Source organism: Chamaea fasciata, unplaced genomic scaffold, assembly GCF_029207755.1.
Source record: "Chamaea fasciata isolate MVZ Bird 193981 ecotype frontalis unplaced genomic scaffold, bChaFas1.0.hap1 SCAF_3, whole genome shotgun sequence".
Taxonomy (NCBI): Eukaryota; Metazoa; Chordata; class Aves; order Passeriformes; family Sylviidae; genus Chamaea; species Chamaea fasciata.
The window spans coordinates 105627390-105640535 of NW_027094088.1; the positions used below are offsets into that span (position 1 = coordinate 105627390).

At 39.8% G+C, this 13146-nt stretch overlaps 1 long non-coding RNA gene across 1 annotated transcript; it reads right to left on the bottom strand.

The window, feature by feature from the left end:
• Positions 1-9293: 9293 nt before the first annotated feature.
• On the bottom strand, positions 9294-11588 carry LOC136287870 (uncharacterized). Its single transcript, XR_010720404.1, has 3 exons — positions 11516-11588; positions 9856-9935; positions 9294-9437 (listed from the first exon to the last, which is right to left on the bottom strand). It is a non-coding gene; the product is annotated as an uncharacterized lncRNA (long non-coding RNA).
• Positions 11589-13146: the final 1558 nt, after the last annotated feature.

Genomic DNA, 13146 nt, shown 5'->3' on the forward strand with positions numbered 1-13146 from the left:
ATTTGGCCACCTTATTTATCTTGAGGAAAGTAGGTGACACAAACAGAAAGATCAAATGCCAGCCCCCCCGAGAAAAGCAAACATGCAAAATTGGTCAGCACATAGAAACCTTGCCCTTCCTATTCATGAAAGAACACTTTATTTTTTTCATTTTTTAAATTTTTTTTTTTAATAGTGGCAGAAATATCCCCACTCTAGATAATCAGGAAACTTTGTAATTTGGATTTTGGACACAATGAGGTAAAGATATCAAAAATAAACCTACTAGAGAAAAATATGGTTCATAGGACTTCTAGACTCCTTGCCAACTCTGATCAGTTGGATAGTGTGTGCATTAGCAAGAGTTATCTCATGGGAACATTTACAAGTTAGTTATGAAAATCTAAGTCTATGGTTCGGGAACACATTTGGTTTGTCATCAACATGAATTTAAATCATGGAATTGACAACCAAATTTTGGGAAAAATCTGTTCTGTCAGTGTATGTGAAGGGGATAAATGGTACAAGATAGGAGCTTGGGAAGATTAACATGCCTTGCATTGCTATTGTTATGAAAAACCTTATGTTCCATAGAACTTTATAAAATCATCCCTCTTTTTCTCTGTCCATCCAGTGCAGGACTGATATTGTCACAGACTGATTCATAAGGGATGTCTTTGGATGGAGTGAACTGACTGCAGAGGTGCTTGACTCCATTAATAGCAAAGAGAATTTAATTAAATAAAGAGGTGGTTTATTTCTGGTTATTACATGTGAGAAGAATCCAATCACAGATTTGAAAACATTAAGGTACTTTAGAAGAGGATCTACCTAACTGAACTTTCACGTCAGAATAATTTCTCAGCTCCCACCAAAACATCAAGGCACATGCAGAAGAAGTACATGATCTGATCAGGGAATTCAGATACTTTTAGAAATCAGGAAGATGACAAATGGATATTTTCAGGGTCCTAGTTTGGAAACTGAGCAGGTCAGATTTGTTTATACTTTTTTAGTATTTTGCATTGTCTGTATCTGCCCAATGGTACCAATCAATGTCACAAAGACAGTCACTTCTTGTGTGTCTCTGAGTATATCCAGGTCTTGAACTTTTTTGTGATAATAATGTGAAATAGAACTAGTGTAAGTTTTAAATATGAATATTTGTGTGGTGAATTTTGTGGAGGAAAGGAGAAAGTTGAGGGTTCTCAGTTGGTGGAAATAGAGCAGAGTGTGTCATACAAGACTGTCAGTGTGTCAGTGACCAGAATTTGTGAAAAACTGATGAAGGATACTGAAAGGCATGTCCCACCAGTACAGTCACTGGAAATGAAGTTAAGGTAACTTTCACGCCCGTCTTCCCTTCCTTTTATATATAAATATATCCACAGCTATAACACACTTCTCTTTAGTTAACAAATGACCAATCTTGACAATACATTCTGATGTCCAGTACCATTATGTCTTTGCCTAACCCAAAATCTGTAGTCTCCTGTCAGGTGCATGCTCCACTATTTCAACTATTTCATACTTGTCAGAGAAAGCAAATAGTATTTGTATCCCTCTTCTTTTACTTGACTGGCAGGGGAAATAATGATAAGGATGCCAGAACTCAGGTGTGGTGAAGACCAGTGGCTACAACTGAAAAGGAAACTGTAAAATGTGCTCATCTGGAAATTTGGCTCGTAGATGTCCCTTCTCCCACCCCATCACATCAAGCTGTGAAAAGCTTAGGTGATACTGTGAGAAACAATCGAACAAGAAGATTAGAACTGCTCTCTCTAAAGAATAAGATTTGTGTCTCTTTAACAGAACTTCTTAATATCAAGTGTTGAAGTTATTTGCAGGTCTGTGACAAGGATTCTTATTCCCGCAGAAGGACAACTCTGTGAAAATGGCACTCTGCTGTGAAGAGGACGAGGCTGCTGCAAAAAGGAATGATAAATCATATCTAAGAGATGAAAGAAGTAAAAGTTAAACAGAGTTGGAAAGGGTCAGAAAGGAAAGGATTACAATGGAGGTCTGAAGGGTCTTCCTGTTTTGTCAGCTTCTCTTTTCAGAGAAATTTGGCGGCAATGAAAATAGGAATTTGTTTTGGTTGGTTTTATTTGAGGTTAAAATTGCAAGGTGACTTTGTCTTTCACATGAGATGTGAGAAAATGCATGTGATGTGTGCAGTTTGTGATGACTGAGAATGTTTGATCACAGGAAGGGATGGCAAGGGGAAAAGGAAATTTTCAAGGTCAACTTTAGAAACTTTAAAAATTAAATATTTTTAAACCAGTCCCAGAATTCTAATGATTGTATTCTGTACAGTTTTATTATGGACTATGATTTGTCCACGGAAGTTTTGCTGATGCTCGTTGGTCCATTGCTGCAAATCATAGTAATATGCACAGAGGGGTTAATGATGACCTTAGACTGTGCTCACTTTAGCTAGAAACACTCTGTTCTTGCTCACCCTTCAGTCAGGATGTGGGCAAAGTGAATTGTAAGGAGATGTGATACTTAGCACCTAGCTAAGTGTATATTGTTCTGTGTTGTGCCATGCCACATGAGCATACCATGCATCCACAGGGAAAAAACAAGCTGTCATTGCAACACTTGAAAGTTAATAATCCTTTTTTCTCATTAAAGCTTTTCAGCGCAGAGACAATACTGATTGGAGCAGGGTTATACTGCTGCTGACTTCCAGTCTGTTGTTGTCTCCATTACTTGGATGACCTTCCTTTACCTTGCTTTGATTTGCCCTACCTGAACAACTGGGAGCTGACCTTCCTTCAAACACCTTCCTGAGAGAGCCAGAGAATGGCAACAGCCTTCTACAATTCACTGGGAAAGACTCAGTGGAGAAGATTATCAAACTGCAGCTTTGAGCGGCAGGTGCTGGGCTTTTACAAGCCCCAGTGAAATGTGCAGCTGAGCAAACCCTGGGAAGAACAAAGCCAGTCTGTCATGGTTTTGTAAAGTGGAAGATCCCATGCACATTGCAGGTGTTGAAATAAGAAATAGGATCTCTCCAGCAAAATTTGAAAATGTCATTTTAAAGGAGAAGGGAGTCACTTCATGGCAAATGCTAGAAAAATTACATCCTAGAATGGCCGGATTTTCTTCAATGACTATAAAAACCCTCAACAGCATAGCTTGAATAACCATGATCAGTGAAGTTGTCTTTACTGTTGATTTCAGTGGTGAGCAGATTGAGGTTAAATCACCTACATTTAGCAGTCTGCAGTTCCCATCACAGTTAATAGCCACACAGCTACAACTGAGACAACCCTAAAGAATTCAAGGCATTCACACCAGACTGGAAGACATGACAAGGGAATTAGATCCTCTTCTAGAACTACTAACAGATGGAGATGGGTGGAGTCTTCTAGGTCCTAGGTATTTAAACTATTGAATTCCACCTCCCAGAATGCATTTAGACTGTTCCTTGTGGACTTGAATTTAGGTGTCAGTAATCTAAGCAGGATCCTATCCATAAAGTTGGATGAGTGAATTCCATACATCAGAACCGAAGACCTACGTCAGTTTTGAAATGTGCTATGTGCTCTTCGTGAGAACCAACAGTATTTTTGCTGTGTGAATTTCTGCTTCTCTATGGAAAGATGTGGAACTACTGGAGAGAGCCCGACCAAGTTCTGTGAAGACAACTAATGGGCCTGGAATGTCACTCAAATGAGGAAAGGATGAAAGAGGTGGGATTTTTTATTCTAGAGAAGGGAAATCATTTTAAAGCTACAACCTCTTCCACTAACTAAATTGCTGTTGTAGTGAGTGTATTGAGTTTTTGTGACCAGGTTTTGGGAGATGGGGTGGTTGCAGGGGTGGTTTCTGTGAGCAGCTGCCAGAAGCTTTCCCCTTGTCCAGCAGAGCCAATGCCAGCTGGTTCCAAATTGGACCCACTCTTGGCCAAGGCTGGGCCAGTCAGTGATGGTGATAACACCTCTGTGATAACATATTTAAGAAGAGAAAAAAGTTACTGTGCTGATGCAATTGTGCTCAGAAGAGAGGAACAACTATGCAGACACCAAGGTCAGTGGAGAAGGAGGAACAGGAGCTGAAGCAGAGATTCCCCTGCAGCCCATGGTGAAGCAGCAGTGCCCCTGCAGCCAATGGTGCTCCATGTAAGACCAGAGATCCACCTTCCTTTCATAGAGAGCCCCACCCTGGAGCAGTTGGATGCCCTGTGAGAGGAGCCCATGCTGAAGCAGGTTTACTGTCACGACTCATGACCCTGTGGGGGATCCACGCTGGAGCAGGTGGTTCTGGAATGTCTGCACCCCACAGAAAGGAACCCGTGCTGAAGCAGTTCATAAAGAACTGTAGCCCATGAGAAGAACATACACTGGAGAAGGGCATGGGGAACTGTCTTTGTGGGAGGAATCCCATGGGGGAGCAGGGAAAGGTCTCCTCTCCCTGAGCAGCAGCTGGAACAATGTGTGATGAACAGACCATAACCTCTGTTCCCTGTCTCCCTGCACCTCTGGGAAAACAGATGGAGCTGGGAAGGAGGAAGGGGTGAGAGAGAGTTGTTTTTAAGATTTATTTCTCATTATCCTGCTCTTATTTTGATTGGTAATAAATTCAGTTAACTTTCCTTAGTCAAATGTGTTTTTCCCTGTATGGTAATCAGTAGATTATGTCTCTCCCAGTCCTTATTTCAACCCATGAACCCTTCATAATGTTTTCTGTCTTCTGCTCGTCTGCAGAAGGGGGTGACATAGAGGCTTTGGTGGGTACCTGGCATCCAGACAGAGACAACCCTCTACATGCAGTGCAAACACCACATTTTCCATAGGGTATTTTTAAATCCTATCCATTATAAAATACAGATTAACTTGTATGAGTGTGTCTGTCTGTTGGCATAGTTTTTCAAGATAAAATCTCCCTGAGGAGGAAAAAGTGCTGAACAGTTCTACAGTAATCAAGGCAATTGGCAAATCAATTATACCACAGGCATTTTTCCTCCCATTTAGGAGTTTGTTTCATTTTTACACCATAAATGTGCAATCTAAACCAACAAATATATTTGATCTAAAAAAAAGAAAAGGCTTTTAACAAAATTTAGGAATGTCTTGAACACTAGATTGCTTGTGCTGCCACAGTTCTAGATGCTATCATCAAATATATAATCACAATGCATTGAGATAGTTTGGATCGTGTTTTGCTCCACAGATAGGACAGTATAGCCTAACATTTGTCCAAATCGCCTTGTAGCTACAAATTCAGATTTGATTTTTTCCATTTGCCCATTTGTTCTGGATAAATTGAAGCCAAAGATCCTTCCTTCTTAACATTTTCTGTAACAAATTCAATTTGTAGAGCTGTGTCATAATGGACTGACCATAAATGGTGCAAATCTGTCAGTAATTGGCAAGCAAATGCTGTCTGAATTTGATTATGTTTATTTTTATAGAGCTCAGGTCTTGCAAAGTCACACATTTTTATATGAATGTTGTGGATATTCAATTACCTGCAGGACTGTGGACTAGTAATTCACATGTGTTACCTGACTGACTCCTGAATTTACTTAGAAAAGGTTTGCTTAGAGTCAGCTCAAGGTGATACAGGCAAATCTTCATTTTGCTGCTCTCAGGACAAAGACCTGGGTCTAAGTCATGTTTGTGCCATGGCAGCAGGTGAAGCAAAAGTGGCGGAAGGGAGAAATGGGGAACAACGCTTCAGAATCAGTTTTGCTGCCACTGGCTCCACAGGGACATTAGAACTGTGACTTTGCCTTGAGAACCCATCTATGTAATTTTAAACACATTCTTTCCCACACCGCCTACCTACTGTCACAGCTCCAACCTTTCTCCAGTGGTGGCAATGATAAAAAGTAACCTAGCTTCTTAGGAGTTTAGTAAAGAAGGCATTAGGGATTTTTTTCACTGATCTTTTCTCCTATCTGTTAGTTTAAGGAACTGCCTACCTTGCTCACATGTGATTTAGCTCTCTCTGTTTGTCTTTGTCCAAGAACCACAGACAGAAAACATCCTGTGCTTCCCGTGGCCAGATAAATTCAAATAGCACAAATGTATTACTACTAAAGAAAATAATATCTGTGTTTTCAAAGCAGAGAACTATGAGGACAGAGAAAGAAGTTAGGAAACTTGCTAACAGCATCCCAGGAATTAGCCAAGGGTGATGAAATATCCAACCCAACATGCATAAGCAAGTGCTTGTCTAACTAAATCACCTTATAATTCAGATATCGGCTGTTGGATTTGTATAAACATATGTATTTGTATATTTTAACACAGAACTCCTAAATGATTTTAGTAGGGAACACTGTAGAGAGCTCATTTATTGGCAGACTGCCTCTGTGACTGAGCAGGGCTGTGGGAGACTTAAGTGTGTTCTGGGTAATGTAGTCTGATTTCTGTTTTAATGGACTGAATAACTAGAGCAGGCACTTATGTTAAATGGCCCGACTGAGAACTCAGCAGCCATTTGAGGTAAAAGAGAGTTTATGATTAAAGTAATAATCTGTAAGAGTTTAAATCCATTGTTCTAAAAGAGGATAAAATGTGTGGTACCAGAGCCCAAGAAAAGAGGTGGGACATTCCGTTCTGTATCTGACCTAGATGGTGATTTGCTGTGTGATTTTGCACAAATTTGGGGAATATTCCTGGGTGATGATTTAAATGTCCATAAACCATATTAATTTATTTTCCACTTGGGAAATCATAGAAGGAGAAATTCTGAAGCTTAACTAATGTTCCCAAGGTGCTTTAACATAGCTGGATGACTGCTATTCAGTAAATATAACATTTAGAGAGTTAGGTTTAATCTATCTGAAGTGTTTCAGAAGGATTTCCACTGAAGCCCACTGAGTTGTAGTGGTGCAATGGTAGCATGTATAAGATCACATTTCAGTCCTTCATTAGGAAGGAAAGCCCTACCTCTCCCCAGGTTTCTGTGCTGGGCTGCTGTTAATGCCACTGTGCTGGGTTGAGACATAACCTGAGGTGAGCACTGTTACATGTCCTCTTTCCAGAGTCTGCATAATGTCAGCACAAGAGGCTGCAGCTCTTTGCAAAGCCATAGAAAAATTTAACCAGTGATGACATGTCTGAAGATAGCTATGGGTTAAAACCTTGTAGGACATCATAAAAAAAGAAAAAAAATCCCAATAATTTTATCAAGACAATATTATATTTTTGATGCCTTAAGTTTAAGCTTTCATGTGCTGCCTAGGGGTGTAGCTCTGAGCCTCATATTAAGTGCCAGTAAGGTTTCTTCACAGAGTAGGTAGACAAAACAAATCCTTTTCCTGCTGAGGACCAAGGACAACTTTCAGACCCAAAAGCACAAACAACTGTGGACTGAAGGATGAGACCTTACAATCTGAAGCTGTAATTGAACAATTAAACCCCAACATGGCAAATGGCAAATGCAAATGGCCCAAAACTTATAAAAGTGTAAGACCTCATGACCAGGGACCCATTTTGTGACCATTTTAAGTCCACCTCAGGTGTAGCCCTGGTCATGCTCTTGTCCTGCCCAAGGTGCACCCTAAAGGCCTTTCAATGAATATCTACTTTATCATCTAGCTCTGTTCAGTCTCTGTTCCAGGTCAGCCTTCCCAAGGCATCGTTTTAAGACAAATACTTTAGTCTCCTCAGGTTTAAAAAATTCAAGATGGAGGAAAAGTCAGCAAAACAAACTTGACTCACAGAAAATTCTATTAACATTTTTTTCCATTTCTTCTTATTTTAAATATTTTTCTCCAAGGTTTTTAGATTTCAGTCTCTAACTCACTGAGCCTGGGGAGAATTTGATTTTAAAAAATAGTAATATAACATCTCAGTCAAAAGTGAATTGAATAAAAGACCAGACAGGGTGTCATGGAACTTTTAAAAGATAAACATTTGTAAAAAACCCTGAATGTAGTTTGGAGTTTTCCTTGATTTTTGTTTATGAAGTTTATCTGCTTCTGACACACAGAAACTAAAACTGACTAAAGCAATTTACTGAAAAGATGATCTGGTGAAGTACTTTTTTTTCCTGTTCTTTTAGGAACAAAAAGGGATGGTTGGCTTTCAAGTTTCAATCATAACATGAGCAGGTTAAAGAGTAGAGCTAAATCAAAAGAACTTAATTCCAAAGAAATTGAATTTTTCCTTGTGGTCTGCAGTGAGTGGAGATCTTTGCTGTGTGTGTAATCCGTTCATCTGGATATGGTGGTACTTCAGCAGCAATGTCAGTGGGAAGTGCATTCCCAATAAATTCAGTGAAGAAAAGCTACTGGGTGTTGTAGAGAATGTGTGGTTAAATTTTGGGTGCTTACAAGAGCAGACAGTATTGGAGAGCAGGTGGGAATTTTCACTGATAGAACATCAGCATGGGTCTAGGTTTGTAAGACCAACTTAACAAGTTTAAATGAACTGAGTTCCTACCTTTCTTCTTTTATGTTTTTTCCCTTCTCTAAATGTAAAAAAGTAAAAATAAAAGGAAAAGTAGGCATCTGTTGTTATAAATCTCTACATCAGGTTTGGACTTCTATGGGCTGAGTGATTAACTTTGTCAGAGCTACTACAGCTCTGATTCAGTAAAATATTATTTGAATCTAAGTTAAGTCCAAGTGCTGTGTACTCTGCACTCTGCTTTCTTGAAGAGAACACAACTACCTTTCAAACTGAGAACTTAGATGTAAATTCCAGAAAATGTCAGCCCCCAAAAAAGAATTAAATGTGTGAGAACATTTCTGCCTATTTCTAAGTAGTCATGAAAAATAAAATTATTTCAGAATGGATCTGAACCAGCATATTTCTGAGATAAATGCTTTTGTCATAAGACACAAAAGAACACTTAGTGCCTTTTGCTTAAGCATGGAGAATATTCCTAGCAGTCCCCACCCCCTTCTGCCCCCCAAAGTACTTACTGTTCTCTAAAGGTTTGGGGTTTGTGTCTTGAACTTCTTCTGTTCCTCAACTCAATGTTTTCTCACAGATATATTTTCAGATCTTTTTTAGTCTCTCTCTCCATTCACTGAAGAGCTTTGTAGCTGTACCTAGATGTCTTAAAGTGTGTCTGGTATTAGTAACAGTACTACTTGTCTTTTTAATCTTTCTTTGCACAGAGAGTTTATGTAACCTTGCTTCCTGCACAATCAATGGACAGAGAGAGATGCAGCATCAGGGTTTGTTGAACGCACAAGCATCCCATGCCTGTCCTGCTCCATGGAGTGCATACTCCTGGTGTTGGAGACTGAAGAATTAAGAAAGAAAGACTGAAGAAAGAAAAAAAGGGTATATTTTTGTTTTTTATTTTTTGAAACATGACCGTTTTACCTGCATGAGGCTCAAAGAACAGTCTGCAAGGGGTAGGCAAGTTTCCATATCACCGGTTTCAAAAGTTCTTTATTCACAGCACAATTTTTGCTTTGAACCAGCTGTTCAGGTGATGGATCCTGGACAATACCTTCTGTTGTTTTCCCATTTGTTTACATACTGCAAATTTCACATAGAACAAAAATGTCATAAAAAGCAGTGTTTTGTCCTTATCAAAGGGAAAAGACAAGTCTGTGAAGAATTTATTTCTGTCTCTGGGCATAGACAGGAGCCTGAGGCAGCCTCTACACCAGTAAATTGAATGATGAGAGGTATTTTGACCCTGAGGCCAACTGACACCATCTAGTCCCATATATCCTACTAAACTCTCATCTTCCAAAACTAGGAGGCTGTGTCTCAGCTGTCTAATGGGGATTGCCTTTGCTTAGTTCTGACCTCCTGAACACCCCTGGGAACTCCATGGGATAGTGCTAACCTGGACCTGGACAAAAGCATGCCAAGAGCTGGTTAACAAGTTAAAGGTATGGATGACTGAGCCGGCTGGTGTATGAGCCCTGGCACTGTTTCATTTACTTACATAAACTTGCCTTGATGCTCTTCTGTGGGTTTCAGATGCTGCTGTCTGTTGCCTCTGTATCTCACTATCGAGCTCAAGTTCTGCAGACAAAGGTTTGGAGGTGAGGAAGTCAGGAGATGGCTGCAAGGCAGAGATTAACTACTGCTTCGGAAAATTATTGGGATAACACAGGGCACACAAAAGAAGATGCAAATAAGGTCCCTATATTCTCCCTTAAACATATATCCATGTTTGGCTTGGCACTTCTATTACAGAATTTAATTTTCAAGATAGAAGAAAGAAAAATGAAGGGAAAGAACACCCCAAGACTCTTAAAGTGTACTGTATGTTCCTTAAAAATGTGCAAAATAATTTTCTCTTTATATTAATTATTCGTGAATGAACTAGTACTTTTTCATATGCAAGAATAGCTTTATGTTATAGCTTGGATTCAACCTGCATGACTCACAGACCAGCTTGGGTTGGAAGTGACCTTAAAGGTCATCCTATTCCAGGCCCCTGCCGTGGGAAGGGATACATTTCACTAGTCCAAGCTGCTCAGGGCCCCATCCAACCTGGCCTTGAACACTTCCAGGGATGGGGCAGCATCCACTTTGGGCAATCTGTGACAGTGCCTCACCACCCTCACAGTAAAAGCTTTCTTCCCCATCCAACCTAAATCTACCCTCGATCAGCTTGTAATCACTGCCCCTTGCCTGTCACTACTGAAAAAAAGTCCCTTTCCAGCTCTCTCATACCCCCTTTAGGTGCTATAAAGTCACTCTGGATACTTCTCCGGCCTGAACAAACCCAGCTCTCTCAGCCTGTCTCTATAGGAGAGGTGCTCCAGCCCCCTGACCATCTTCTTGGTTTCCTCTGGACTCACTCCAACAGGTCTATGGCCCCCTTCTCTTGGGGGTCCCAGAGATGGATGTAGTACTCCAGGTGGAGTCTCATGGGGGCAGAGGGACAGAATCACTTCCCTGAATCTGCTTTTGATGACACTCAGGACACTGTTGGCTTCCCATCAACCAGGATCCCCAAAGTGTTTTCTCCAGGTCTGATCTCAACCCATTCACTGTCCAGCCTGTATTTGTGACCATATTTTGGAAATGAAATGGCATAGAATACTAAAGCATCATTTTGGAAGGAGAGATTCTCCTTTTCTTTATTTTTTTTTTTCCCCACACACGTTATAGGTGTCCATTGTGACCATGAAATCATTTGGAAAAACAGCTAAAAGGAGGAAATACATTGATGTTTTATAATGCTCTATCCAATGATAATGGATGATTTGTACTTGATCATGGCCTTGAATTTCTCTTTGCAGCATGGTGATACAGAATGAAAAACATTGGAAAGTTGTAGATAATTTTGGTTCAATTATATGGTAGAAATTTTAATTTCTGAAGCTAAATTGAAAATACAAGATAGAAATATAGTTGGCGCTTTTTTTTCTATTCAAAAACTGTAAAAAAACCCTCTGTCTAAATGTTAGAAAGGAAATGAGACCATTTAGCTATTAGAATTTAAAATATCAGCAAAACATTGAAAGAGAGAGCATCAATGTGCATTGAGCTTTCACAAGTAGATTTTTCAGGGGAGTCATGTTTCCACTTAACTGGCTTAGAAAGGCATGAAAAGCAACCAGTAGTTAATTTTTAAAAAATTAAGAACTCACTTCTTTCATGTTTGACTTCCTTTGGTCTCATGCTACTTGTATGTAGACTTACAGCCACCTATAAGATGTCTTGAATGGACCAAAAGTACTGGATCCTACAAAAAAAATTGAGTTAGAAATGCCGTCTCTGATAATATGCAATCTAAAAGTATGTTTGTGCTGCATACTGAATGTCAGTAACACATCCTCAACTCCAAAGCCAGGAACAGGACTGGCTTGAGACAAAGAGTGCTGCTAATGAGCAGGGCTTGTTCCCTAAGACACAACCTCCTGCCAGCACCACTTCCATTCATCATGCTGGAGCCTCTCAAGAAAGCTGCACCCTCTGCTGTGGGCACACCAGTCCATGCAAGGCTTTGAGCACCAGGATCCACACAACTGCCTGGAACATCAAAGCTGTGCTGTGAACTCAAGAGTTAGACTGTTCCTCCAGGGCTGGAGTTGAAGAGGAAGGTATGAGACAGCAGATGGTCTCAAAACAAACAAGCTCACACAAACACTCCAGAAAACAGACGGGAGAGCCCGAGCAGGATGAGCATTACTGGGATGATGTGTAGCAGTCTAGAGCAGCAGCTTAGCTGTAAGTGTTCATGGGCTGGGTGAGTTCACAGGCACAAAGGCATAACTAAGGCACTACAGAAGAGAATGGCAGGAAGGAAATTATTGCTTTTTGGGGGGATTTGGTAAGAAGTACTTCACTAAGCCTGCTAAACTGGAAAACAGTGGAAATGCTTTTTATCAGTAATGTTTGAAACTGATCTCCAGGTGAATAAAAATGAATTATCACTATTCCAAAGCTGAACTGAACAGGAAAACACTGTGATCCATTCTTTGTAGTTTTTTCATTCAGTTCTACCACCCCTCAGCTGAGTAACTCCATGGTCATATAACAATCAAGAAGATAAAGTTTGGCTTATGAAGAACAAAATGAACTTCTAGGCTCAAAATCTAGCTTTTGAAATGCAAATCTTAATCTCTTCTTTTTTTTTTCTTTTTTTTTTTTTTTTTTTTTTTTTATACAAAGAAGTGTGGAGATTGCCTACCTGTACACTGAATGATGGTGGTATGGAACAAAAAACAAGGCAGATCCGGATTGCCCACTTTCCTTTGGGTGCTTCTATTTTTTTAGCTCATCTCCATGAATTTGCAAACGCAAATGTGATTTAATAAAGGACAGTGGGTGTCTGTACCGTGTAGATGCGTGAAGCAGAGAGAGATGCTGGTGGAGGGTGGATAATTCTAATCAAACTACTCACACCTTGCCCTTCTTGACATGCAATACCACTTTAAACAGCAGTGCTCTAATGGAGAAAAGAGCTACTGTACTTACCCACTCAATAATTTGCATAATTTTGAAGAGCTGAAAATGTCACTGCTGTTTTATGATAATTGTGGGGAAATGATTAGCTACAGCATTTATGCATTCCAGGAAAAAAAAAAAAAGTATTTTACTATTCTCTCTTTAATATTAATAAGGATTAATAAAAAGAAAAATAAAATCACCTTGGAGGACAAACATTATGTATAAAATAATGGATGTCATAGGAAGGCACATGAGTCATCCATCCATTTGCTGTAGCCTGTCATGTCTGGGAAAGTCTTAAAAAGACAACCTCTTGACTGCCCCTTCT